The 26438-nt window shown below is 39.5% G+C and overlaps 1 non-coding gene across 1 annotated transcript; it reads left to right on the top strand.

The window, feature by feature from the left end:
• Nucleotides 1-12614: 12614 nt before the first annotated feature.
• LOC130964245 (small nucleolar RNA R71) lies at nt 12615-12718 on the top strand. The gene has a single exon (XR_009080347.1). It is a non-coding gene; the product is annotated as a small nucleolar RNA R71 (small nucleolar RNA).
• The last annotated feature ends 13720 nt before the right edge of the window (nt 12719-26438 follow it).

Here is a 26438-nt window from a genome sequence, read left to right as displayed (position 1 = left end):
GCGAGCACTCGGTTGTCAGGCGATCAACCATGCATCGTGCAATCAGAAATCCAAGAGATATTCACTAAGCCTCAAATGCTTGTAGAACAAGAGTGGTTGTCAGTCACTTTGTTCATGAGTGAGAATGGTGATGGGCGTCAATCATCACCTTCATCAAGTTGAAGAACAAGTGATATCTTGGAACAAGAACAAGCGGAATTGAATGAAAGATCAATAGTAATTGCATTAATACTCGAGGTACAGCAGAGCTCCACACCTTAATCTATGGTGTGTAGAAACTCCACCGCTGAAAATACATAAGAACAAGGTCTAGGCATGGCCGTGAGGCCAGCCTCCCAATGATCAAAGGATCTAAAAATAATCCAAAGATTTCTAATACAATAGCAAAAGGTCTTACTTATAAGAAACTAGTAGCCTAAGGTGTACAGAAATGAGTAAATGACATAAAAATCCTCTTCCGGGCCCACTTGGTGTGTGCTTGGGCTGAGCAATGAAGCAAATTTCGTGTAGAGACTCTTCTTGGAGTTAAACGCCAGCCCTGGTGCCAGTTTGGGCGTTTAACTCCCATTTGGGTGCCAGTTCCAGCGTTTAACGCTGGGATTTCTTGAGGTGACTTTGAACGCCGGTTTGGGCCATCAAATCTTGGGCAAAGTATGGACTATATATTGCTGGAAAGCCCAGGATGTCTACTTTCTAACGCCGTTGAGAGCGCGCCAATTGGGCTTCTGTAGCTCCAGAAAATCCGCTTCGAGTGCAGGGAGGTCAGAATCCAACAGCATCTGCAGTCCTTTTTGGTCTCTGGATCAGATTTTTGCTCAGGTCCCTCAATTTCAGCCAGAAAATACCTGAAATCACAGAAAAACACACAAACTCATAGTAAAGTCCAGAAAAGTGAATTTTAACTAAAAACTAATAAAAATATACTAAAAACTAACTAGATCATATCAAAAACATACTAAAAACAATGCCAAAAAGTATACAAATTATCCGCTCATCATTCAACGCACCCTGTCACGGCACGGCTAATCATCTGTCGGTTCTCAATCAGGTTGGAATAGAATCTATTGATTCTTTTGCGTCTGTCACTAACGCCCAGCCTTCAGGAGTTTGAAGCTCGTCACAATCATTCAATCATTCAATCCTACTCAGAATACCACAGACAAGGTTTAGACCTTCCGGATTCTCTTGAATGCCGCCATCAATTCTAGCTTATACCACAAAGATTACGATTAAGAAATCCAAGAGATATCCACCCAATCGAAGGTAGAACGGAGGTGGTTGTCAGTCACACGTTCATAGGTGAGAATGATGATGAGTGTCACGAATCACCACATTCATCAAGTTGAAGAACAAGTGTTATCTTAGAACAAGAACAAGTTGAATTGAATAGAAGAACAATAGTAATTGCATTAATACTCGAGGTACAGCAGAGCTCCACTCCTTAATCTATGGTGTGTAGAAACTCCACCGTTGAAAATACATAAGAACAAGGTCTAGGCATGGCCAAATGGCCAGCCTCCCAAAGAGGGTTCAATTATAAAAAAATGATCAAAAGATAATTGAAAGATGCCTAATACAATAGTAAGAAGTTCTATATATACTAGACTAGCTACTATGGTTTACAGAAATGAGTAAATGACATAAAAATCCTCTTCCGGGCCCACTTGGTGTGTGCTTGGGCTGAGCATTGAAGCATTTTCGTGTAGAGACTTCTCTTGGAGTTAAACGCCAGCTTTTGTGCCATTTTGGGCGTTTAACTCCCATTCTTGTGCCAGTTCCGGCGTTTAACGCCGGGCAGTTTTGAGCTGATTTAGAACGCCGGTTTGGGCCATCAAATCTCAGGCAAAGTATAGACTATTATACATTGCTGGAAAGCCCAGGATGTCTACTTTCCAACGCCGTTGAGAGCGCGCCAATTGGGCTTCTGTTGCTCTAGAAAATCCACTTCGAGTACAGGGAGGTCAGAATCCAACAGCATCTGCAGTCCTTTTCAGCCTCTGAATCAGATTTTTGCTCAAGTCCCTCAATTTCAGCCAGAAAATACCTGAAATCACAGAAAAACACACAAACTCATAGTAAAGTCCAGAAAAGTGAATTTTAACTAAAAACTAATAAAAATATAATAAAAACTAACTAAAACATACTAAAAACATACTAAAAACAATGCCAAAAAGCGTATAAATTATCCGCTCATTTAGGAAAAAGAGTACCTAGCCATCCTACTTATTTACAGTGATGTTATCAACTATAATAGTATTTTAAAGATGAGATGTTCCATGTGTTTGGCATGGTTGTCCCGTTCAAAGTTTCTAAGCGATAGGCTCCTTTGTCGACTACTTTGGCGATTCGGAAAGGCCCTTCCCATGTGTGTGCTAGTTTTCCGTGGCCTGGTGGACTTCGGACTTCTTCTAGTTGTCTAAGAACTAAGTCTCCTTCTTCAAGTATTCTTCATCTTACTTTCTTATCGTATTGTCGCTTCATGGCTAATTGCATTGATCTTTGCCTTAGTTCTATTATATGGCATTCTTCATCAATGACATCAAGCTCGGCGTGCCGAGCTTGTTCGTTAGCGTCTTCACTGAAGTGTTCGGTTCGCGTTGATCCTTGGCCGAGTTCTAGGGGGATCATGCATTCGGCACCGTACACTAAGCGAAAAGGGCTCTCCTTTGTTGTTGACTGTGGAGTTGTGTTATAGCTCCACAATATTTCTGGTATGAGCTCGGCCGCTCGGCCTTTGGCATCGGTTAATTTTTTCTTAAGAGCCTGCAAAATTACTTTATTAGCTGCCTCTGCGAGCCCATTAGTCTGTGGGTGCTCGACAGAGGAAAAATGGTGTCTGATGTTCATACTAGTTAAGAAAGTAGCGACTTTTTTATCGGTAAATTGCCTACCGTTATCAGAAACAATTTCCCTTGGTAAACCATATCTACAAATAAGAAACTTCCAAATAAACTTTTGTACCTTGTCTGAGGTTATTTTTGTGAGTGGCTGTGCTTCTATCCATTTTGTGAAATAATCGACAGCTACTAAAAGAAATTTTACCTGCCCTGGTGATATGGGGAATGGTCCGAGGATGTCCATGCCCCATTTGTGGAATGGCCAGCTGATGTCAGTCACATGTAAGGTTTCTACCGGACTGTGCATTAATGGCGAGCACTTCTGGCATGATTCACATTTTCTGACCTTGTTTATGCAGTCCGACCTTAAGGTTGGCCAATAATATCCTGCCCGTAAGATTTTCGCTGTTAGGCTTCTGCCTCCAATGTGGTGTCCGTAGATGCCTTCGTGAACTTCGTCCATTGTTATTCTGATATCATCTCCTGCTAGGCACTTGAGTAGTGGTCGGGAGAAACCGCGTTTGTATAGGTCGTTCCCCATTAAGGTAAACTAGGTTGCTTTCCTTCTAAAAGATCTCGGATCTCCTTCTGGTATGGCTCCTGTCTTTAAATAGTGTATTATTGGAGTTCGCCAGTCTTCTTCCTGTGACAAATTCATAACATACTGCATATCTATACTTGGTTTCGTTAGTGTGAGGTGTGTCAAATTCTCTAGTTGTTGATCCTCTCTGTATGTTGCTAGTTTGATAATATGTCAGCTCTGCAGTTTTGTTCCCGTGAGATATGTGTGATTTCGAACTTTTGAAAATTTTTTATCATGTCTTTCACAATATGTAGGTATTTTTCAAGGAGGGAATCTTTAGTTTGGAAATTACCTGTTACCTGTTGTACTACGAGCAAAGAATCGCAATATACCTGTAAGCTCAGTACTTGGATTCCCTTTGCGAGCTTAAGCCCTGCTAGTAATGCCTCGTATTTTGCTTGGTTATTTGTTGCTTGGAACTGAAATTTGATTGACTGTTCTGCATGTACTCCTTGTTTGTCTTTTAGTAATATTCCTACACCACATCCATTGTCATTGGACGCTCCATCCACGTATAATTCCCATGTTTTTGGTTCTTCTTCGTTTGTAAATTCCGTGATAAAGTTGATGTGCATAAACTTGTTATGCTACGATTTTAGGAAATTGCACAAACGGCAAAATTCCTTCCGGCAAGTGCACCGGTTATCGTCAAGTAAAAACTCACAATAGAGTGAGGTCGAATCCCACAAGGATTGGTTGAATGAGCAATTCGAATTAGAAGTTTTATTAGTTGAGCGGAATCAACTTTTGGATGTGAATTGCATAAAGTAAATGTGGCAGGAAACGTAAATTGCAAGGAATTGAAATTGCATAAACTTAAATTGCGAGAATTAAGGTGCGAGAAAGTAAATTGCTGAAATCAAAAGGGACGGGGTGATTGCATGAAATTAATGGCAGAATGTAAAAGAAAGTGTAGATCAGAAATGGGGAGTTCATTGGGTGTTAGGAGATATTGAGATCTCCGAATCAAAACATTTTTTATCTCTTCCTCAACCAATGCATTCATTGAATTTTGCTTGGCAATCTTATATGATTGGATCCCAATCCCTTGGCTCACCAATTCTCTCTAAAAACAAACAAATTCCCAATCCCTTGGTTTAAATGTTCATAAGAAGAGATGATGCTCGATCACTGATTATACCACACAGTTTCATGAACCATAATTTGGTAGGATTACATGTCACAATATCCATCCAAACCCCAATCCAATTCACTGTGAGAAAGCTTCTCTAGCATGAATCCATCATTCCTTTCCCAAGGTTCCGAAGGATTCCAATTATGGGTAGTTTCTTTCCCAAGACAACTACCCAATGGAGTTAGATCGAGAAGCTTTCTAACAAAATTCAAGAGAAAAGATTGAAGAAGAAGATAAAACTATTATTGATTCATTGAATTACAATAGAGCTCCCTAACCCAATGAAAGGGGTTTAGTGAGTCATAGCTCTGAATTCAATTCCAAAAGATGAAAAAAAGTTCCAAAGTGTCAAGTCCTAACTAACTTAAATTCTATCCTATTTATACACTTTCTAAATTGAGCTTCTGTTGTGTTTCTTGGGCTTTGAGGCCTTTCCCTGAATTCCTTTTGCTTTTGGGTTTATGGTCCATAATCCTAATGAGGCTGTGATTCAAATCTGTAACATTCATTGAGCAAACTTAGTGATAAACAAGTAATGACACAAGACTCAACAAATGGATGCTCCAGACTCATCAATTCTTCAAGCCCAATCCCATAAACCATGATATTCAATTGGGTTTCATACCATAATACGTTTAAGTTAATAATTGTGCTCAAATGCTAACTTAAACTTCAATATATTTAGCCCAAAAACCCTTTCAAAAGGTGGCGTTTAAGTTGAAGTTTAAGTTTCAGTTTAAGGTTAAACTGAAACTTAAACGTGGAATTGGAAGAAAGCAACCCAGGAGTGTAAAATGTCGAACACGTTTAAGCTTCAGTTTAAGGTTAAACTGAAGCTTAAACGTGGAAATGAAGAAAACAACCCTGGAGGAGCAATTGGGTCGAACACGTTTAACCTCCAGTTTAAGGTTAAACTGGAGGTTAAACGTGGAAAATGAAAAGGCAACCCTGGAGGAGAGAAATAGACGAACACGTTTAACCTCCAGTTTGAGGTTAAACTGGAGGTTAAACGTGGAAATGCTCCTGGTGCCTCTCTTGCTTCTGGCGTTTAACCTCCAGTTTAAGGTTAAACTGGAGGTTAAATGTGCAATTGCTCCTTGGTGAGAAAAGTGTCGAACACGTTTAACCTCCAGTTTGAGGTTAAACTGGAGGTTAAACGTGGAAATACTCCTTTGGTTCAATACTCATTCTGGCGTTTAACCTCAGTTTAAGGTTAAACTGGAGGTTAAACGCCAGTTTCCTCTTTTCTCAGCTTTCATGATTCTGGCGTTTAACCTTCAGTTTAACCTTAAACTGAAGGTTAAACGCCACTTTCAGCTTTGGTGCATTTCTTGTTCTGGCGTTTAACTTCCAGTTTAAGGTTAAACTGGAGGTTAAACGCCAGTTTCAGCATTATATGGCTTGGCACATGTGATCTTCAAGCTTCCTTTATTGATTTTGTTGCTTCTTTGCCTAGCCTCTTCTTCCCTGAAATCATCCAAACAATTGCATCAAAGTCTTGCAAAATTTCATGAGAATTCTTCCATTCATAGCATTCAAGTAATATAACTAAAACTCATGGAATTTGCATCAAAATTATACTGCTTGGATGATTCATTACTTTGTTGTTCATTTAACCATTCTTGGTTACTTTAAGCTCAAGAAAATGCATAAAACAACTAAAACTAACAAAAAAAATGCTAGTGAAACTAGCCTAAGATGCCTTGGCATCACAACACCAAACTTAATACTTGCTTGTCCCTAAGCAAGTCCTGAGTTAATTGAGAAGAAAGTATGAAACAGAAAGCAATTACATTGGCTATATTAGCAAGCATTTGAAGTTCATTAGAAGGGTTTTATGCAGAAAGCTGTAGCATCACTTTTTCATTCTTATCAGGGAGGATTATCACTTTTTCATTGCATCCATCAAACACTGCTATGGCCTCTTGTTATTCTTATGTCCTTGGCACTTTTTCCTTTCTTTGTTTTTCTTTTTCTTAGAGCTCCTTTGCTCCTTGTTTGCTCAGTGTCATGTGTTGCACAAGCCTTTGGCATTTTCTTTTTCTTATCAGTGCAGTACACATATCCACTACAGGCATTTTAGTTCACATTTCTTTTTGAGACATTGGTGCCCAGCACCTCTTTGTGTAACTAAATGTTTTGTAGCTAGGTTGCTCTTGATAATGGACTTTTGGTTGATAATCCCGGGTTAGTTAACCCAAGTTACCAAGTGTTGAAACACTCCACAGAACCTATTCATCCAAGCAGATCCTATTACATAAACACCACAGGCATATGTCTCAAAAGTTCAAACCATTGGTGCCTAGCTTTATTTTCTTAATTCTTTTGCTTTTTGGTTGCCCTTTTTCAGTGGCTTTTCTTCTTCTTTTTCATGGCCAAGGACATTTATTCATCAAGATCCATAGACAGTATTCAACTTCTACAAAAAAAAAAAATTGATAATTCTACACTCAATTTCCAGTGAGCTACTAAACAATCAAGCATGCATACCACCACTTAATTCTACTTGATTTGTCACTAATTGAGCCAAGTTACTTTTGTTCAAACTTTTCTTTTAATTTTTGGAAACAGAACACGCATGGCAAGCATTTGTTTAAGAAGGTGGAGTTATATCCAAACATCTAGGCATTCATTTTATTCAAAGCAATAAACAGACAAACATACTAAAAACTTCACATTCCAGAAAGATTCAACAATTACAGTTTAAACCAGAACAAGCATGCTTTTGTTTGCCTTTTAAAGAATGGTCAAGGAGCAACACCACCTTGTGAAATTTCTTGTTTTCTCTTTGCTGCCAGGAAACAATTTGATTTCTCCTTCTTCTCCTAGTTGTTGCTTCATGTTCTTTCTAATATCCTTGTTCTTTTCCTGCAAAGAGTGATGAAGTTGCTTGCTTCTCAAGCACTTGAGTGGTTAGCTCAACTATATATGGGCAAGTGTCTGAGTCTTAAGTTGGTGTGTGAACACCAAACTTAGTCTCCTACTCACTTCTCTGTTCTTTGAATCCTTGAGTTTTCCTTGGAATGAAGTTGCTGCTAAGGATTTTAAGCATTTCTGTGATTGCTTAGAATGGTTGTTCCTTTCATATAATTCAAAGGTTGTTGTGTTCAGTTGATCTTTATGGTGGAACACCAAACTTAGAGTCACACATTCCCCTTTGAATTATTGATCCACAAATTCATTGTTTGGTGTGAAACACCAAACTTAATTCTTTGCAATGCACAGAAACTACTTTACCCTTTTTATTGAAACAAATAAAAGAGACAGCAAAAGAGTATTACCTCAGGTTGGGTTGCCTCCCAACAAGCGCTTCTTTAACGTCACTAGCTTGACGGTTGTTCCTCAGTTGAGGTGATATTTAACCTTGTCCTTCTCCTCCACATCTCCCAAGTAATGTTTGAGTCTTTGACCATTCACAGTGAAGGTTCGTTGTGACTTTTCTTCCATGATTTCTACTTGTCCATATTGGGAGACCTTGGTGACAAGGAATGGTCCAGACCACCTTGATTTTAGCTTCCCTGGAAATAGCTTCAGCCTAGAATTGTAGAGCAATACTTTTTGTCCCTCTTCAAATTTCCTTGGAGCTATGTTGCTGTCATGCTTCTTCTTTGCTCTTTCTTTGTAAATTTTAGCATTCTCATAAGCTTCAGCTCTGAATTCTTCCAACTCTTGAATTTGCAACATCCTTCTTTCTCCAGCAGCTTTGCTGTCCAAGTTCAAGAGCTTCAAAGCCCAGAATGCCTTGTGCTCCAACTCCAGTGGCAAATGGCAAGCTTTTCCATATACTAGTTGGTAAGGAGACATTCCAATTGGTGTTTTGAAAGCTGTCCTATATGCCCAAAGAGCATCATCTAGCTTAATCGACCAGTCCTTTCTTGAAGTTCCTACAGTTTTTTCCAGGATTCTTTTGAGTTCCCTATTAGATATTTCGGCTTGCCCACTTGTCTGTGGATGGTATGGTGTGGCTACCTTGTGTTTGACTCCATATTTTAGAAGCAATGCCTCTAATGGTTTGTTGCAGAAGTGGCTTCCTCCATCACTGATGATTGCTCTTGGAACCCCAAAACGGCAAAAAATGTGTTTTTTGAGGAAGTTCATGACTACCTTATTATCATTGGTTGGAGTTGCTATTGCTTCAACCCATTTGGAGACATAGTCTACTGCCACAAGAATGTAATTATTTGAGTATGAGGTGGGAAAGGGTCCCATGAAATCTATCGCCCATACATCAAACAATTCAAGTTCCAGAATGAACTGTTGTGGCATTTCATTTCTTCTTGGCAGGTTTCCTGCTTTCTGGCATTCATGACAGTGCTTCACTAGTTCCTTTGCATCTTTGAAGATAGTGGGCCAATAAAAACCACACTGCAACACCTTAGCTGCTGTTCTTTCTCCTGCAAAATGTCCTCCATAAGTGGATCCATGGCAGTCCCATAAGACTTCCCTTCCTTCTTCCTCTGATATGCATCTTCTGAGTATGCCATCCGAACATTTTTTGAACAAGTATGGTTCGTCCCAGATGAAGTATTTAGCATCATTTACCAATTTCTTTCTTTGATGCTTGTTAAATTCCAACGGCAAACTCCCAGTGGCCTTGAAGTTTGCTATGTCTGCAAACCAGGGTGCTTTGTGAATTACCATGAGTTGTTCATCAGGAAAGCACTCATTTATATGTGTGCTTTGTGTGCTTCCTTCTTCACATGGTATCCTTGATAAATGGTCTGCCACCTTGTTCTCTACACCCTTCTTGTCTTTGATTTCAATGTCAAATTCCTGCAACAAAAGAACCCATCTAATAAGTCTTGGTTTGGATTCTTGTTTAGCAAGTAAGTATTTTAAAGCTGAATGATCAGTGAAGACAATGACTTTAGATCCAATGAGATAGGATCTAAATTTGTCAAATGCAAAAACTATTGCCAAGAGTTCTTTTTCAGTGGTTGTGTAATTCCTTTGGTTATCATTCAAGACTTTACTGGCATAATAAATCACATGTACCAAATTGTCTTTCCTTTGTCCTAACACTGCCCCAATAGCAAGGTCTGATGCATCACACATCAGTTCAAAAGGTAAGTTCCAATCAGGTGGGGCAATGATAGGTGCAGAGGAAAGTTTTTGCTTCAAAAGTTCATAGGCTAGCATGCAATTTTTATCAAATACAAATGGTGTATCAGAGACAAGCAAGTTACTCAAAGGTTTGGCTATTTTAGAAAAGTCTCTAATAAACCTTCTGTAAAAGCCAGCGTGTCCCAAAAAACTCCTAACTGCCTTGACATTACTTGGTGGAGGTAGTTTTTCAATGAGTTCCACCTTAGCTCTGTCCACTTCAATGCCTCTATTAGACACTTTATGGCCAAGAACTATTCCTTCTGTGACCATGAAATGACACTTTTCCCAGTTTAATACTAGGTTGGTCTCTTGGCATCTCTTAAGCACCAAGGCAAGGTGGTGTAGGCAGCTAGGAAAAGAATTTCCAAACACGGAAAAATCATCCATGAAAACTTCAATAAACTTTTCGATCATGTCCGAAAAGATGGACAGCATGCACCTTTGGAATGTGGCAGGTGCATTGCACAATCCAAAGGGCATGCGTCTATACGCAAATACTCCATATGGACAAACAAATGATGTTTTCTCTTGATCTCTTGGATCAACTACTATCTGATTATAGCCTGAGTATCCATCCAGAAAGCAATAGTAAGTATGTCCTGCAAGCCTTTCAAGCATCTGATCCATGAATGGGAGTGGGAAATGGTCTTTTCTGGTGGCTTCATTGAGCTTCCTGTAGTCTATGCACATCCTCCACCCAGTGACAGTTCTTGTGGGTATGAGTTCGTTCCTCTCGTTTGGCACCACAGTTATGCCACCTTTCTTGGGAACTACATGGATGGGACTAACCCATGGGCTATCAGAAATGGGGTAGATTACCCCTGCCTGCCATAACTTCATGACCTCCTTTTGTACCACTTCTTTCATGACGGGATTCAATCTTCTCTGAGCTTGAATGGAGGGTCTAGCATCCTCTTCTAACAAGATTTTATGCATGCATATGGATGAACTTATCCCCTTCAAATCAGCTAGGGTCCATCCGATGGCATCTTGATGGGTTTGTAGCACCTTGATCAATTCTTCTTCCTGTTCTTGGCTCAGGGCAGAGCTAATGATAACAGGATGGCTCTCATCACTACCCAAGTATGCATACTTGAGATTAGGGGGCAATGCTTTGAGCTCAGGTTTTGGTGCTTCCTTCTCTTCTTTCACTCTTTCTGGCATGCTTGGCATGGTTGTTTCAGCAGCCATGATGTCACTAACTTCAATATCCTTGTTGAACTCCTCCTCTGCCACTTCCTTTGTTGTTTCCTCAAAGGTTTCTTGTACTGCAATGTCCACTACATCCACCCTCATGCATTCCTTTAGTGATTCTGATGGATAGCTCATTGCCTTGAATACGTTAAACACCAATTTCTCATCATGTAGTCTAAGAGTGAGTTCACCTTTTTGGACATCTATGATGGCTCCAGCAGTAGCCAGGAAGGGTCTTCCCAGGATTATCGAAGCTTTGGCTTCTTCCTTCATATCTAACACCACAAAATCGGCAGGGAATATAAAATCCCCCACTTTCACCAACAAATCCTCAACTATTCCATGAGGGAATTTAAAAGTTCGATCTGCCAATTGGAGGGCCATTCTTGTTGGTTTAGCTTCCTCAATCTTCATTCTTCTCATCATTGTTAGAGACATCAAATTGATACTTGCCCTTAAGTCACACAAGGCCTTCTCCACCATGACTTCTCCTATGATGCAGGGGATTTGGAAACTGCCTGGATCCTTCAATTTCTGAGGCAATTTGTGTTGAATGATGGCACTGCATTCTTCAGTCAACAACACAGTTTCCTCATTTCTCCAGCTTCTCTTCTTGGTCATTAATTCCTTTAAGAATTTTGCATAGAGTGGCATTTGCTCTATTGCCTCAGCAAACGGAATGCTGATTTGAAGCTTCTTGAAAATCTCCAAAAATCTGGAGAATTGGCCATCCTTTTCTCTTTTCATCAAACGTTGAGGATATGGTGCTTTGGGGGTGTAAGGCTTCAGGACCTCTTTTTCTTTTTCTTTTCTTGCAGACGATGTAGAAGATTGTCCCTGTTCATTGTCTCTCACATTTTCTTTTTCTTCATCCTCTGTGGTTTCCTTTGAGATCTCCTTCAGCTTTGTTCCACTTCTGAGGGTTATGGCCTTACATTCTTCCCTTGCAATAGCCTTGGCAGCATGAGAAACGCTTGGCCCAGGAGTTTGCTTAGACAAGTACTCAATTTGATTTTCTAGCTTCTGGATGGCAGCTCCTTGGTTTTGCAAGTTGGAATTTACTTCTTCCTTAAAGGCTTTCAATTCGGTTATGTCTTGACTCATGGTTGCAAGCATTCTTTCTATCCTGTTTAATTGATCTTGAAATTGTTGGTTCGGATTGGATTGGGCAGGTTGATTATTTTGGCCATGATATGGTGGTTGGGAGTAAGTGTTTTGTGTGGCTTGGTATGATCTTTGGTTGGAGTTTTGGTATGTGGAATTGTTATGTTGGTTGTGGTTGTAAGGTTTGTGGTTTTGTGGTTGGGTTTGCTGGTTTCCCCACCCAAAGTTTGGGTGGTTTTTCCATCCTGGGTTGTAAGTGTTGGAATGTGGATCATATGATTGCTTTTGTTGGTTTCCCACATAGTTGGCCTCTTCCCAATCACCTCCTTCAATGCTTACTTCCTCTTGATCTTGTGTGTGTATTGCAGCCACTTGCTTTGTGTCTAATTTCCTTGTGAGCTCTGCTAGTTGCTTTGCAAACACCTTGTTTTGGGCTAGAATTGTATCAACATGGTTCAGCTCCATGACTCCCTTAGTGTTGTGTCTCTCTGAAGCATAGTAGTATTCATTCTCAGCCACTGTCTCAATCACTTCAATGGCTTCTTCCACAGTCTTTTTCCTGTTCAATGAACCTCCTGATGAATGGTCTACAGCCTTCCTTGATTCATAAGAAAGTCCATCATAGAAAATATGCAATTGCACCCAGTCAGGGAACATGTTTGGTGGACATTTCCTTGTCAATTCTTTGAACCTCTCCCATGCCTCGTAGAGCGTCTCACCATCTTGTTGTCTAAAAGTCTGAACCTCAGATCGAAGCCTATTGACCTTTTGTGGGGGGTAGAAACGTGCCAGAAACTTGCTCTCCACCTCATCCCAGGTTGTTAGGCTGTCCCTTGGGAATGATTCCAACCACTTAGCTGCCTTGTCCCTAAGTGAAAATGGGAACAAGAGCAGTTTATAGGCATCTTCCTGGACTCCATTGGACTTCACAGTGTCGCAAATTCTCAGGAATTTGGTGAGATGTTGGTTTGGATCTTCATTAGCACTCCCACCAAATGAACAATGGTCCTCCACCAATGATATTAGCTGTGGTTTGAGTTCAAAATTGTTGGCCTGAATGGGTGGTTTCTGAATGCTGCTACCACAATTCCCAGAGGTTGGGTTTATGTATGAACCAAGAACCCTCCTCTCAGGAATGGCATTGTTTCCATCAGCCCTCTCATGGTTGTGAAATTCTCTATCCATGTTGAGATCTAGAGCTTCCTCAAAATTGTCCTCAGATTCTCCTTCAGACTCTTCTTCTCTCAGTACTCTCTTCCCTCTTGCTTCCCTTCTACGTCTATGAAGGGTCCTCTCTGGTTCGGTATATGGAGGAGTTGATGTCTCTCCTCTACTACCTGTCATACAAGAACACACCACAAGCAACAAACAAGTGGAATACTCTTGGTCAATGGAAGAGTATGGTTAGAGCAGTTGAGGAATTAATTCAAATAGTTAGTGGGTCAGTGAGTTAGTTGCTTGAATTTAAAGGCATAAAGAAGAAAGCAATTAACAGAGTGCAGAGATTCAAAATTCAACAAGTAACTTGAACTGAATTAACAAAACAAAAAAAATGCTCAATCTAGTTAACTTCCAATTGGAGAATTGTCAATCGAAAACCAATCCCCGGCAACGGCGCCATAAACTTGATGTGCATAAACTTGTTATGCTACGATTTTAGGAAATTGCACAAACGGCAAAATTCCTTCCGGCAAGTGCACCGGTTATCGTCAAGTAAAAACTCACAATAGAGTGAGGTCGAATCCCACAAGGATTGGTTGAATGAGCAATTCGAATTAGAAGTTTTATTAGTTGAGCGGAATCAACTTTTGGATGTGAATTGCATAAAGTAAATGTGGCAGGAAACGTAAATTGCAAGGAATTGAAATTGCATAAACTTAAATTGCGAGAATTAAGGTGCGAGAAAGTAAATTGCTGAAATCAAAAGGGACGGGGTGATTGCATGAAATTAATGGCAGAATGTAAAAGAAAGTGTAGATCAGAAATGGGGAGTTCATTGGGTGTTAGGAGATATTGAGATCTCCGAATCAAAACATTTTTTTATCTCTTCCTCAACCAATGCATTCATTGAATTTTGCTTGGCAATCTTATATGATTGGATCCCAATCCCTTGGCTCACCAATTCTCTCTAAAAACAAACAAATTCCTAATCCCTTGGTTTAAATGTTCATAAGAAGAGATGATGCTCGATCACTGATTATACCACACAGTTTCATGAACCATAATTTGGTAGGATTACATGTCACAATATCCATCCAAACCCCAATCCAATTCACTGTGAGAAAGCTTCTCTAGCATGAATCCATCATTCCTTTCCCAAGGTTCCGAAGGATTCCAATTATGGGTAGTTTCTTTCCCAAGACAACTACCCAATGGAGTTAGATCGAGAAGCTTTCTAACAAAATTCAAGAGAAAAGATTGAAGAAGAAGATAAAACTATTATTGATTCATTGAATTACAATAGAGCTCCCTAACCCAATGAAAGGGGTTTAGTGAGTCATAGCTCTGAATTCAATTCCAAAAGATGAAAAAAAGTTCCAAAGTGTCAAGTCCTAACTAACTTAAATTCTATCCTATTTATACACTTTCTAAATTGAGCTTCTGTTGTGTTTCTTGGGCTTTGAGGCCTTTCCCTGAATTCCTTTTGCTTTTGGGTTTATGGTCCATAATCCTAATGAGGCTGTGATTCAAATCTGTAACATTCATTGAGCAAACTTAGTGATAAACAAGTAATGACACAAGACTCAACAAATGGATGCTCCAGACTCATCAATTCTTCAAGCCCAATCCCATAAACCATGATATTCAATTGGGTTTCATACCATAATACGTTTAAGTTAATAATTGTGCTCAAATGCTAACTTAAACTTCAATATATTTAGCCCAAAAACCCTTTCAAAAGGTGGCGTTTAAGTTGAAGTTTAAGTTTCAGTTTAAGGTTAAACTGAAACTTAAACGTGGAATTGGAAGAAAGCAACCCAGGAGTGTAAAATGTCGAACACGTTTAAGCTTCAGTTTAAGGTTAAACTGAAGCTTAAACGTGGAAATGAAGAAAACAACCCTGGAGGAGCAATTGGGTCGAACACGTTTAACCTCCAGTTTAAGGTTAAACTGGAGGTTAAACGTGGAAAATGAAAAGGCAACCCTGGAGGAGAGAAATAGTCGAACACGTTTAACCTCCAGTTTGAGGTTAAACTGGAGGTTAAACGTGGAAATGCTCCTGGTGCCTCTCTTGCTTCTGGCGTTTAACCTCCAGTTTAAGGTTAAACTGGAGGTTAAACGTGGAATTGATCCTTGGTGAGAAAAGTGTCGAACACGTTTAACCTCCAGTTTGAGGTTAAACTGGAGGTTAAACGTGGAAATACTCCTTTGGTTCAATACTCATTCTGGCGTTTAACCTTCAGTTTAAGGTTAAACTGGAGGTTAAACGCCAGTTTCCTCTTTTCTCAGCTTTTATGATTCTGGTGTTTAACCTTCAGTTTAACCTTAAACTGAAGGTTAAACGCCACTTTCAGCTTTGGTGCATTTCTTGTTCTGGCGTTTAACTTCCAGTTTAAGGTTAAACTGGAGGTTAAACGCCAGTTTCAGCATTATATGGCTTGGCACATGTGATCTTCAAGCTTCCTTTATTGATTTTGTTGCTTCTTTGCCTAGCCTCTTCTTCCCTGAAATCATCCAAACAATTGCATCAAAGTCTTGCAAAATTTCATGAGAATTCTTCCATTCATAGCATTCAAGTAATATAACTAAAACTCATGGAATTTGCATCAAAATTATACTGCTTGGATGATTCATTACTTTGTTGTTCATTTAACCATTCTTGGTTACTGGTGGACGAAATTGTGATCACATCAATATAGCATCAATATATTTTTGGTACGAGTGGGCACAATTCCGCTCAACTAACCAGCAAGTGTACTGGGTCGTCCAAGTAATACCTTACGTGAGTAAGGGTCGAATCCACAGAGATTATTGGTTTGAAGCAATCAATATTTATTTTATTAATCTTAGTTAGGATGTCAACAAGGATTAATTTGGATTAAAAGTGAAATTACTAGATTTAATTATAAAAATAAAAGAGGGAACAATGTTACTTTGAATTGCAGCACTGGGGAATATGTTGGAGTTTTGGAGATGCTTTGTCCTTTGAATTTCTACTTTTCTTTGAAGTCCTCTTCTCACACGCCTGGTTCCTTCCATGGCAAGCTCTATGTAGGGTGTCACCGTTGTCAATGGCTATTTCCCATCCTCGCAGTGAAAGCTATGCACGCACTCTGTCACAGTACGGCCAATCACCGGTTGGTTCCCGCTCCTACTGGAATAGAATCCCTCTTTTGCGTCTGTCACTAACGCCCAGCAGGTTAAAGTTTGAAGCACGTCACAGTCATTCAATCCCGGAATCCTACTCGGAATACCACAGACAAGGTTTAGACTTTCCGGATTCTCATGAATGCCGCCATCAATCCGGCTTATACCACAAAGATTCTGTTGGGGAATCTAAGAGATATTCATTCAATCTGATGTAGAACGGAGGTGGTTGTCAGGCACACGTTCATGAATTGAGGAAGGTGATGAGTGTCACGGATCATCACCCTTTCCACAGTTAAGCGCGAATAAACATCTTAGATAAGAACAAGCGTGTTTGAATGGAAAACAAAGGAATTGTATTAAATCATCGAGACGCTGCAGAGCTCCTCACCCCCAACAATGGAGTTTAGAGACTCATGCCGTCACAAAGTATGTAATTCAGATCTGAAAATAGCATGAGGTACAAGATAAGTCTGTAAAAGTTGTTTAAATAGTAAACTAGTAACCTAGGTTTACAGAAAGTGAATAAACTAAGATAATTGGTGTAGAAATCCACTTCTGGGGCCCACTTGGTGTGTGCTGGGGCTGAGACTAATGCTTTCCACGTGTGGAGGCCTTTCTTGGCGTCAAACTCCAGGTTTTGACGTGTTTTGGGCGTTCAACTCCGGATCATGACGTTTTTCTGGCGTTTAACTCCAGACAGCAGCATGTACTTGGCGTTCAACGCCAAGTTACGTCGTCTATCCTTGCGCAAAGTATGGACTATTATATATTGCTGGAAAGCCCTGGATGTCTACTTTCCAACGCCGTTGAGAACGCGCCAATTGGACTCCTGTAGCTCCAGAAAATCCATTTCGAGTGCAGGGAGGTCAGGATCCAACAGCATCAGCAGTCCTTTTTCAGCCTAAGTCAGATTTTTGCTCAGCTCCCTCAATTTCAGGCAGAAAATACCTGAAATCACAGAAAAACACACAAACTCATAGTAAAGTCCAGAAATATGATTTTTGCCTAAAAACTAATATTATTTTACTAAAAACTAACTGAAACATGCTAAAATCTACATGAAATTACCCCCAAAAAGCGTACAAAATATCCGCTCATCACAACACCAAACTTAAACTGTTGCTTGTCCTCAAGCAACTAGATAAATAAAATAGGTTTTAACAGAAATAAAGAAGTAATAATATTTTAGAGTTTTAAATGAAGCTTAGATTCTTATTAGATGAGCGGGGCTTGTAGCTTTTTGTTTCTGAACAGTTTTGGCATCTCCCTGTATCTTTTAAATTTCAGAATGATTGGCATCCTTAGGAACTCAGAATTCAGATAGTATCATTGACTCTCCTAGTGTAGTATGTTGATTCTTGAACACAGTTATTTTATGAGTCTTGGCTGTGGCCCTAAGCACTTTGTTTTCCAGTATTACCACCGAATACAAAAAATGCCACAGACACATAACTGGGTGAACCTTTTCAGATTGTGACTCAGCTTTGCTAGAGTCCCCAATTAGTGGTGTCCAGAGCTCTTAAGCACACTCTTTTGCTTTGGATCACGACTTTAACCACTCAGTCTCAAGCTTTTCACTTGGACCTTCATGACACAAGCACATGGTTAGGGACAGCTTGGTTTAGCCGCTTAGGCCTGGATTTTATTTCCTTGGGCCCTCCTATCCATTGATGCTCAAAGCCTTGGATCCTTTTTACCCTTGCCTTTTGGTTTTAAGGGCTGCTTGGCTTTTATTCCTTTTGATTGTAAATTTTTTTTTTTTTGAACTGCTTTTTCTTGCTTCAAGAATCAATTTCATGATTTTTCAGATCATCAATAATATTTTTCGTGTTCCTCATCCTTTCAGGAGCCAATATTCATCAAATTCAAAGTACAATTTATGCACTGTTCAAGCATTCATTCAGAGAACAACAAGTATTGCCACCACATATAATTAATTATAGTCTTTATTACTAAGAACTCAAAAATATAAATTACTTCTTTATTCTAAAAAATATTCTACTACTTTATTCATGCCTGATGATGATGAGAAAAATAAATTATAGCTTAATTGAAAATAAAATCAAAATAGATAAACTAATTACTACTAAAAAAATGCTATCACTAAGTTAAAGCAGGAAAATTAAAGGGAAAGAAAATTGGAACTTAGCAACCTGTTGTTTTGAGGAGTAGGTGCTCCTTTAAAATATGTGGTGCTTTTTCATGGATTAATCCTTTGGCGCTTTAGCTCCCTTAGATTCACATCCTTGCTCTTCCTGTTCTCTCAGGTGCCATGATCTTAATGAGTTTTAGCTCAGTGATCATGGCAAATCACACCAAACTTAGAGGTTTGCTTGTCCTCAAGCAAAAGAAAGGAAAGGAGAGGAGTAGAAGGAGAGGTATTTTCGAAAAAAATAAGATGAGTTGAAAAAGATATGAGAAGAAATTAAAAATATTTGAAAAAAAATTGGATTGAAAAAAATGATTTGTCTTTATGAATTAAGATGCATTTGATATTTTTTTAAAAAGGGATTTTTAGAAATTAGGATTTTTAGAACACTAATTTGAAATGAGGGATGATATTTTGAAACATGTTTATGCAAGAAATCATGAATTGAAACTTAAAAATTTAGAAAAATTGTAAAGAAAAATGAATTTTACCTCCTCCCCACCATCCTGGCGTTAAACGCCCAGGATGCTAGCAAACTGGCGTTAAACGCCCAGAAGGTGCATCTTTCTGGCGTTTAACGCCCAGAAGATGCTCCTTTCTGGCGTTTAACGCCCAGATGGCTACCCTTACTGGCGTTAAACGCCCAGTGGGAGCTTCTTTTGGGCGTTTAACGCCCAAAGTATTTCTTACTGGCTTTTTCATGCCAGTGAGCTTCCAAATTCCCCTGTAACTCTGTGACTTCAACCAATTGCTATTTCACCTTTTGAAGATACTTGGACTCAAACCTGTAAAGAAAATCAATACGAATAAAATTAAATTTTGTGATTGGCTGGGTTGCCTCCCAGCAAGCGCTTCTTTAATGTCTTTTAGCTGGACTGAGTTTTAATCAAGTCTCAGTTTTGAGCATTCTTGCTCAAAATTGCCTTCAAGATAATGTTTGACTCTTTGTCCATTAACAATGAACTTTTTGTTAGAGTCATTATCCTGAAGCTCTATGTATCCATATGGTGATACGTTTGTAATGACATATGGGCCTCTCCACCGGGATTTTAATTTCCCAGGGAATAATTTGAGCCTAGAATTGAATAGCAGAACTTTCTGTCCCGGCTCAAAAACTCTGGATGACAATTTCTTATCATGCCATCTTTTCGCTTTCTCTTTGTAAATCTTTACATTTTCGAAAGCATTGAGTCTAAGTTCCTCTAGCTCTGATTCGAGACTCTCAGCCATATTGACCTCTCTTACCAGAGAGTCAATTATATCAACACTCATGCAGTCATTTGGGGTGTCTGGATGTTGCATGGCTTTAACAACATTCAGCTTGAACTCTTCCTCATTGACTCTCAAGGTTACTTCCCCTTTTTGGACATCAATGAGGGTTCGGCCAGTTGCTAGGAAAGGTCTTCCTAGAATGAGAGTTGCACTCTTGTGCTCCTCCATTTCCAGCACCACAAAGTCAGTAGGAAAGGCAAATGGCCCAACCTTGACTATCATGTCCTCAATCACACCTGATGGGTATTTAATGGAGCCATCAGCAAGTTAAAGACATATCCTGGTTGGTTTGATTTCTTCAGTTAAACCAAGCTTTCTGATAGTAGATGCAGGCATTAGGTTGATACTTGCTCCAAGATCACATAAAGCTTGCTTGGTGCAAGTGCCCTCTAATGTGCATGGTATCATAAAGCTCCCAGGATCTTTAAGCTTCTCAGGTAAGCTTTTCAGAATGACTGCACTGCATTCTTCAGTGAGGTAAACTTTTTCAGTTTCCCTCCAATCCTTCTTATGACTTAAGATCTCTTTCATGAACTTAGCATAAGAGGGTATTTGCTCAAGTGCTTCTGCAAACGGAATCTTTATTTCAAGAGTCCTGAGGTAGTCTGCAAAGCGGGCAAATTGCTTATCCTGTTCCGCTTGGCGGAGTTTTTGAGGATAAGGCATTTTGGCTTTGTATTCCTCAACCTTAGTTGCTGCAGGTTTATTACCTACAGAAGTGGGTTGGGAAGCCTTTTTAGAAGGGTTGTTATCAGCACTTGTATGTGACTGATTCCCCACTGGTATTTGAATGCCAGTGGTGGGAGCTGGAGTGGCGTTAGACGCCCCTTCCTTGTTTGTTACTGGCGTTTGAACGCCAGCTTTGTCCCTTTCTGGGCTCGGACTGTCTTTAGGAGGATTCTGAGTATCCACTTGTTCATTTCTTGGTTTCCTGCTGCTTTGAAGTAAGGTATTTAATGTTTTCCCACTTCTTAATTGAACTGCTTTACATTTTTCTGTTATTTGTTTTGACAGTTGTTTTTCTGTCTGCTTTAATTGTACTTCCATGTTCCTGTTAGCCATTCTTGTTTCCTGTAATATTTCCTTGAATTCGGCTAGCTGTTGAGTTAGAAAGTCCAATTGCTGATTGAATTCATTAGCCTGATCCACTGGACTGAGTTCTGCAGTTACTGTTTTAGCTTCTTCTTTCATGAAAGATTCATTGCTTAAGTACAGATGTTGATTTCTGGCAACTGTATCAATAAGCTCTTGAGCCTCTTCAATTGTTTTTCTCATATGTATAGATCCACCAGCTGAGTGGTCTAGAGAAATCTGAGCTTTTTCTGTAAGCCCATAGTAGAAGATGTCTAATTGCACCCATTCCGAGAACATTTCAGAGGGGCATTTCCTTAGCATCTCTCTGTATCTCTCCCAAGCATCATAAAGGGATTCATTATCTCCTTGTTTGAAGCCTTGAATGTTTAGCCTTAGCTGTGTCATCCGTTTGGGAGGGAAATAGTGATTCAGGAATTTTTCTGACAGCTGATTCCATGTTTTTATGCTGTTCTTAGGCTGGTTATTTAACCACCTCTTAGCTTGATCTTTTACAGCAAATGGAAACAGTAGTAATCTGTAGACATCCTGATCTACTTCCTTATCATGTACTGTATCAGCAATTTGCAGAAATTGTGCCAGAAACTCTGTAGGTTCTTCATGTGGAAGACCAGAATACTGGCAGTTTTGCTGCACCATGATAATGAGCTGAGGATTCAGCTCAAAGCTACTAACTCCAATGGAGGGTATACAGATACTACTCCCATATGAAGCAGTAGTGGGGTTGGCATATGACCCCAGAGTCCTCTTGTCTTGTCCATTCATACTTACTTCCATAATGGAATACAAGTTGAGAATTTATAGTAATGGAATAACAAAAAATGGGATATAAATATAAAAAATAATTTGAGGATATTTTGTGAAAGAAAATTATTTTGATATTTTTTTTTTGAATTAAAAATAAAATAAACGAAATAAATAAAAGAAATTAGAAATATTTTGAAATTGAAATTTGAATTTTTATAAAAGATTTTCGAAAATAAATAGTTCAAAATTAGTTAGAAAAATAAAAATTTTTGAATTTTGAATTTTATGATGAAAGAGAAAAACACACAAAAGACACAAGACTTAAAATTTTTAGATCCAATGCTCCTTATTTTTCGAAAATTTTTGGAGGGAAAACACCAAGGAACACCAAACTTAAAAATTTTAAGATCAAAACACAAGAAAAACTCAAGAACACCTTGAAGATTCACAAGAACACCAAGAACACAAGGAAGAACACCAAACTTAAAATTTTTAGAAAACTTGATGAAATTTTCGAAAATTATAAAAGATTAACAAGAAAACACCAAACTTAAAGTTTGGCACAAGATTAAATCAAGAAAAATTATTTTTGAAAAAGATTTTCAAAAGTACTGGTGCTCCCTCATCAAAAATATAAGCCAATGCTTTAGCCAATTGGGAATAAATATAACACTTATTCTAGATATTCCAATTAGTGCTTTAAAAAGAACACAAGTGAAACAATAAAAGACACAAAGCAAGAAAAACTCAAGATCAAACAAGAAAAATAAACAAGAACAACTTGAAGATTAATGAAGAACCAAGAACACTAATACGAAAATTTTAAAGAAAAATATAAAAGATGCAATTGACACCAAACTTAGAACAAGACACTAGACTCACGAAAAACTAACAGTTAATAAGGAAAAAGTAATATTTTCGAAAAATATTTTTGAAAAGGGAATAAAAGACTCAAATTTAATGACTCTGTAGCATCAATACTATATTCCTAATCTAAGAAATAAAATAAGCCTTTAATTGTTCAAACTCAATAATCCCCGGCAACGGCGCCAAAAACTTGGTGGACGAAATTGTGATCACATCAATATAGCATCAATATATTTTTGGTACGAGTGGGCACAATTCCGCTCAACTAACCAGCAAGTGTACTGGGTCGTCCAAGTAATACCTTACGTGAGTAAGGGTCGAATCCACAGAGATTATTGGTTTGAAGCAATCAATATTTATTTTATTAATCTTAGTTAGGATGTCAACAAGGATTAATTTGGATTAAAAGTGAAATTACTAGATTTAATTATAAAAATAAAAGAGGGAACAATGTTACTTTGAATTGCAGCACTGGGGAATATGTTGGAGTTTTGGAGATGCTTTGTCCTTTGAATTTCTACTTTTCTTTGAAGTCCTCTTCTCACACGCCTGGTTCCTTCCATGGCAAGCTCTATGTAGGGTGTCACCGTTGTCAATGGCTATTTCCCATCCTCGCAGTGAAAGCTATGCACGCACTCTGTCACAGTACGGCCAATCACCGGTTGGTTCCCGCTCCTACTGGAATAGAATCCCTCTTTTGCGTCTGTCACTAACGCCCAGCAGGTTAAAGTTTGAAGCACGTCACAGTCATTCAATCCCGGAATCCTACTCGGAATACCACAGACAAGGTTTAGACTTTCCGGATTCTCATGAATGCCGCCATCAATCCGGCTTATACCACAAAGATTCTGTTGGGGAATCTAAGAGATATTCATTCAATCTGATGTAGAACGGAGGTGGTTGTCAGGCACACGTTCATGAATTGAGGAAGGTGATGAGTGTCACGGATCATCACCCTTTCCACAGTTAAGCGCGAATAAACATCTTAGATAAGAACAAGCGTGTTTGAATGGAAAACAAAGGAATTGTATTAAATCATCGAGACGCTGCAGAGCTCCTCACCCCAACAATGGAGTTTAGAGACTCATGCCGTCACAAAGTATGTAATTCAGATCTGAAAATAGCATGAGGTACAAGATAAGTCTGTAAAAGTTGTTTAAATAGTAAACTAGTAACCTAGGTTTACAGAAAGTGAATAAACTAAGATAATTGGTGTAGAAATCCACTTCTGGGGCCCACTTGGTGTGTGCTGGGGCTGAGACTAATGCTTTCCACGTGTGGAGGCCTTTCTTGGCGTCAAACTCCAGGTTTTGACGTGTTTTGGGCGTTCAACTCCGGATCATGACGTTTTTCTGGCGTTTAACTCCAGACAGCAGCATGTACTTGGCGTTCAACGCCAAGTTACGTCGTCTATCCTTGCGCAAAGTATGGACTATTTATATTGCTGGAAAGCCCTGGATGTCTACTTTCCAACGCCGTTGAGAGCGCGCCAATTGGACTCCTGTAGCTCCAGAAAATCCATTTCGAGTGCAGGGAGGTCAGGATCCAACAGCATCAGCAGTCCTTTTTCAGCCTAAGTCAGATTTTTGCTCAGCTCCCTCAATTTCAGCCAGAAAATACCTGAAATCACAGAAAAACACACAAACTCATAGTAAAGTCCAGAAATATGATTTTTGCCTAAAAACTAATATTATTTTACTAAAAACTAACTGAAACATGCTAAAATCTACATGAAATTACCCCCAAAAAGCGTACAAAATATCCGCTCATCAGTTACTTTAAGCTCAAGAAAATGCATAAAACAACTAAAACTAACAAAAAAAATGCTAGTGAAACTAGCCTAAGATGCCTTGGCATCAAAAGTCGGCCAAGGCTTGGGCCTGTGGGGATCCTCTGGATTGATAAGTGATGTCGAATTCTGGGAGTTCGACCGACCACTTTGTCAGCCTTCCGGCTAAGTCAGGTTTGGCTAGGACTTGTCGGAGCGGTTGATTAGTCCGAACTATAATTCGGTATCCCTGAAAGTAGTGGCGCAGCCTCCTAGCTGTGATAATTAACCCAAATGCCAATTTTTCAATCGTCGGGTATCTTGTTTCTGCTCCCTGTAGGACCTTACTTATAAAGTATATTGGGTGTTGCTCTTTGTCATCTGTTACAAGTACTGAACTGATTATGTTAGTTGAAATTGAAAGAAATAGGTGTAGAGGTCTACCTTGCTCTGGCTTTTTCAATATAGGAGGCGATCCTAAGGTGTTTTTGAATTTTGTGAAGGCTTCTTCACATTCCTTCGTCCAAGTAAATTGATCCGACTTTTTTAAGGTATTAAAGAAGTGATATGATTTTTCTGCTGCTGCTGGTAGGAAACGGAAAAGAGCTGCTAATCGTCCTGTGAGTTGTTGGACTTCCTTTTTGTTCCGAGGAGACTGCATGTTGATTACTGCAAGGTATTTGTCGGGGTTTACCTCTATTCCTCTGTTTGTTAGTAAAATGCCAAGGAACTTACCTCCTTTGACTCCAAAAGCGCATTTGTCTGGATTCAGCCGCATATTATGTTTTCTGAGTTGTCCAAATATCTCGTTTAGGTCGTGCTTGTGTTGTTCCTCAGAGGTCGACTTTACGACCATGTCATCTACATATATTTCGATATTCCTTCCAATTTGATTTTTGAAGACTTTGTCCATTAGCCGTTGATATGTTGCCCCTGTGTTCTTCAACCCAAAAGGCATGACCTTGTAGCAGAAATTCCCTTTGTCCGTGATGAATGCCGTTTTTTCTTCGTCTTCGTGGTGCATGAGAATTTGATTGTAGCCTGAATAGGCATCTATAAAGTTGAGCACTGGAAAGCCCGAGGTGTTATCCACCAACCTATCTATGTTGGGGAGTGGGTAGCCATCCTTGGGGCACGATTTCTTTAAGTCGGTAAAGTCCACACACATGCGCCACTTCCCCGAGCTTTTCCTCACCATCACGATGTTTTCCAACCATGCCGAGAATTGAAGTTCTCGGATAAAGCCTGCTTCCAATAGTTTTTTAGTTTCCACCTCGGCTGCTTTTCTTCTTTCATCTCCCAGATTCCTCTTCTTTTGCCGTATAGGTCGGGCGCTAGGGTTAACGGCTAACTTATGGCAGATGAAGTTAGGATCAATGCCGGGCATGTCCGCTGGTGTCCATGCGAAGAGATCGGCGTTTGTCTTTAGAATTGTGACAAGGTCGGCCTTATGGTCTGCAATGAAAGCGGAACCTATGTTAGTAAATTGTTGATTTTCATCACCTAATTTTACCTTTTCTAGGTCGTCCGTGGGTGTGGGATGACTGTTGTCACTTCGGGGGTTCAATTCCGCTAAAGTTGGTATGCCCTCGGAATTGTACACGGTGTGAATCCGAGGCATTTCTTCCTTTTTTACTGCTTTGAGGCTTGCGTTGTAGCATTGTCTTGCTTCCTTGTGATCGGCATATAATGTTCCTACGACATTGTTCTGCAAGGGAAATTTCACACAAAGATGAACAGTTGAAACAATGGCTCCAAAAGCGTTGAGTGATGGATGTCCTAGAATTATATTATAAGGGCTGGGGCAGTCGACTACTAGGAATTGGATGTCAAGCGTTTTGTTGTACGGAGGTTCTCTAATTGTTGTTCTTAGCCAGATATACCCAGATACCGATACCTTTTCCCCGGAGAAACCTACCAATTCTCCGGGTGATGGCTGCAGCGCATTGTCACTGAAGTGCATCTTTTTGAAGGTTGAATAGAAAAGGACGTCGGCACTGCTTCCAGGGTCGAGTAGGACCTTCTTTACTGTTAATTCTCCCATGTGAATTGAGATAACGACTGGGTCATCTAAATTTGGACAGGTTGATTTGAAGTCGGCCGTGCTGAAGTTGATGCGGGTGGTCAGAGTTGATGTTTGTTCTGGCCGAGATTCTTCCATTGCCATCATTGCTCGGTAACTTCTTTTTCTTGCCGAGGTAGTGCTTCCTCCGCCAGTAAAGCCTCCCGAGATATAGTTAATAATTCCTTTGGATGGGGGTGTTTCAACTTGT

This window comes from Arachis stenosperma, chromosome 2 (genome assembly GCF_014773155.1).
Source record: "Arachis stenosperma cultivar V10309 chromosome 2, arast.V10309.gnm1.PFL2, whole genome shotgun sequence".
Lineage (NCBI taxonomy): Eukaryota > Viridiplantae > Streptophyta > Magnoliopsida > Fabales > Fabaceae > Arachis > Arachis stenosperma.
This window is presented reverse-complemented; position numbering and strand designations above follow the sequence as displayed.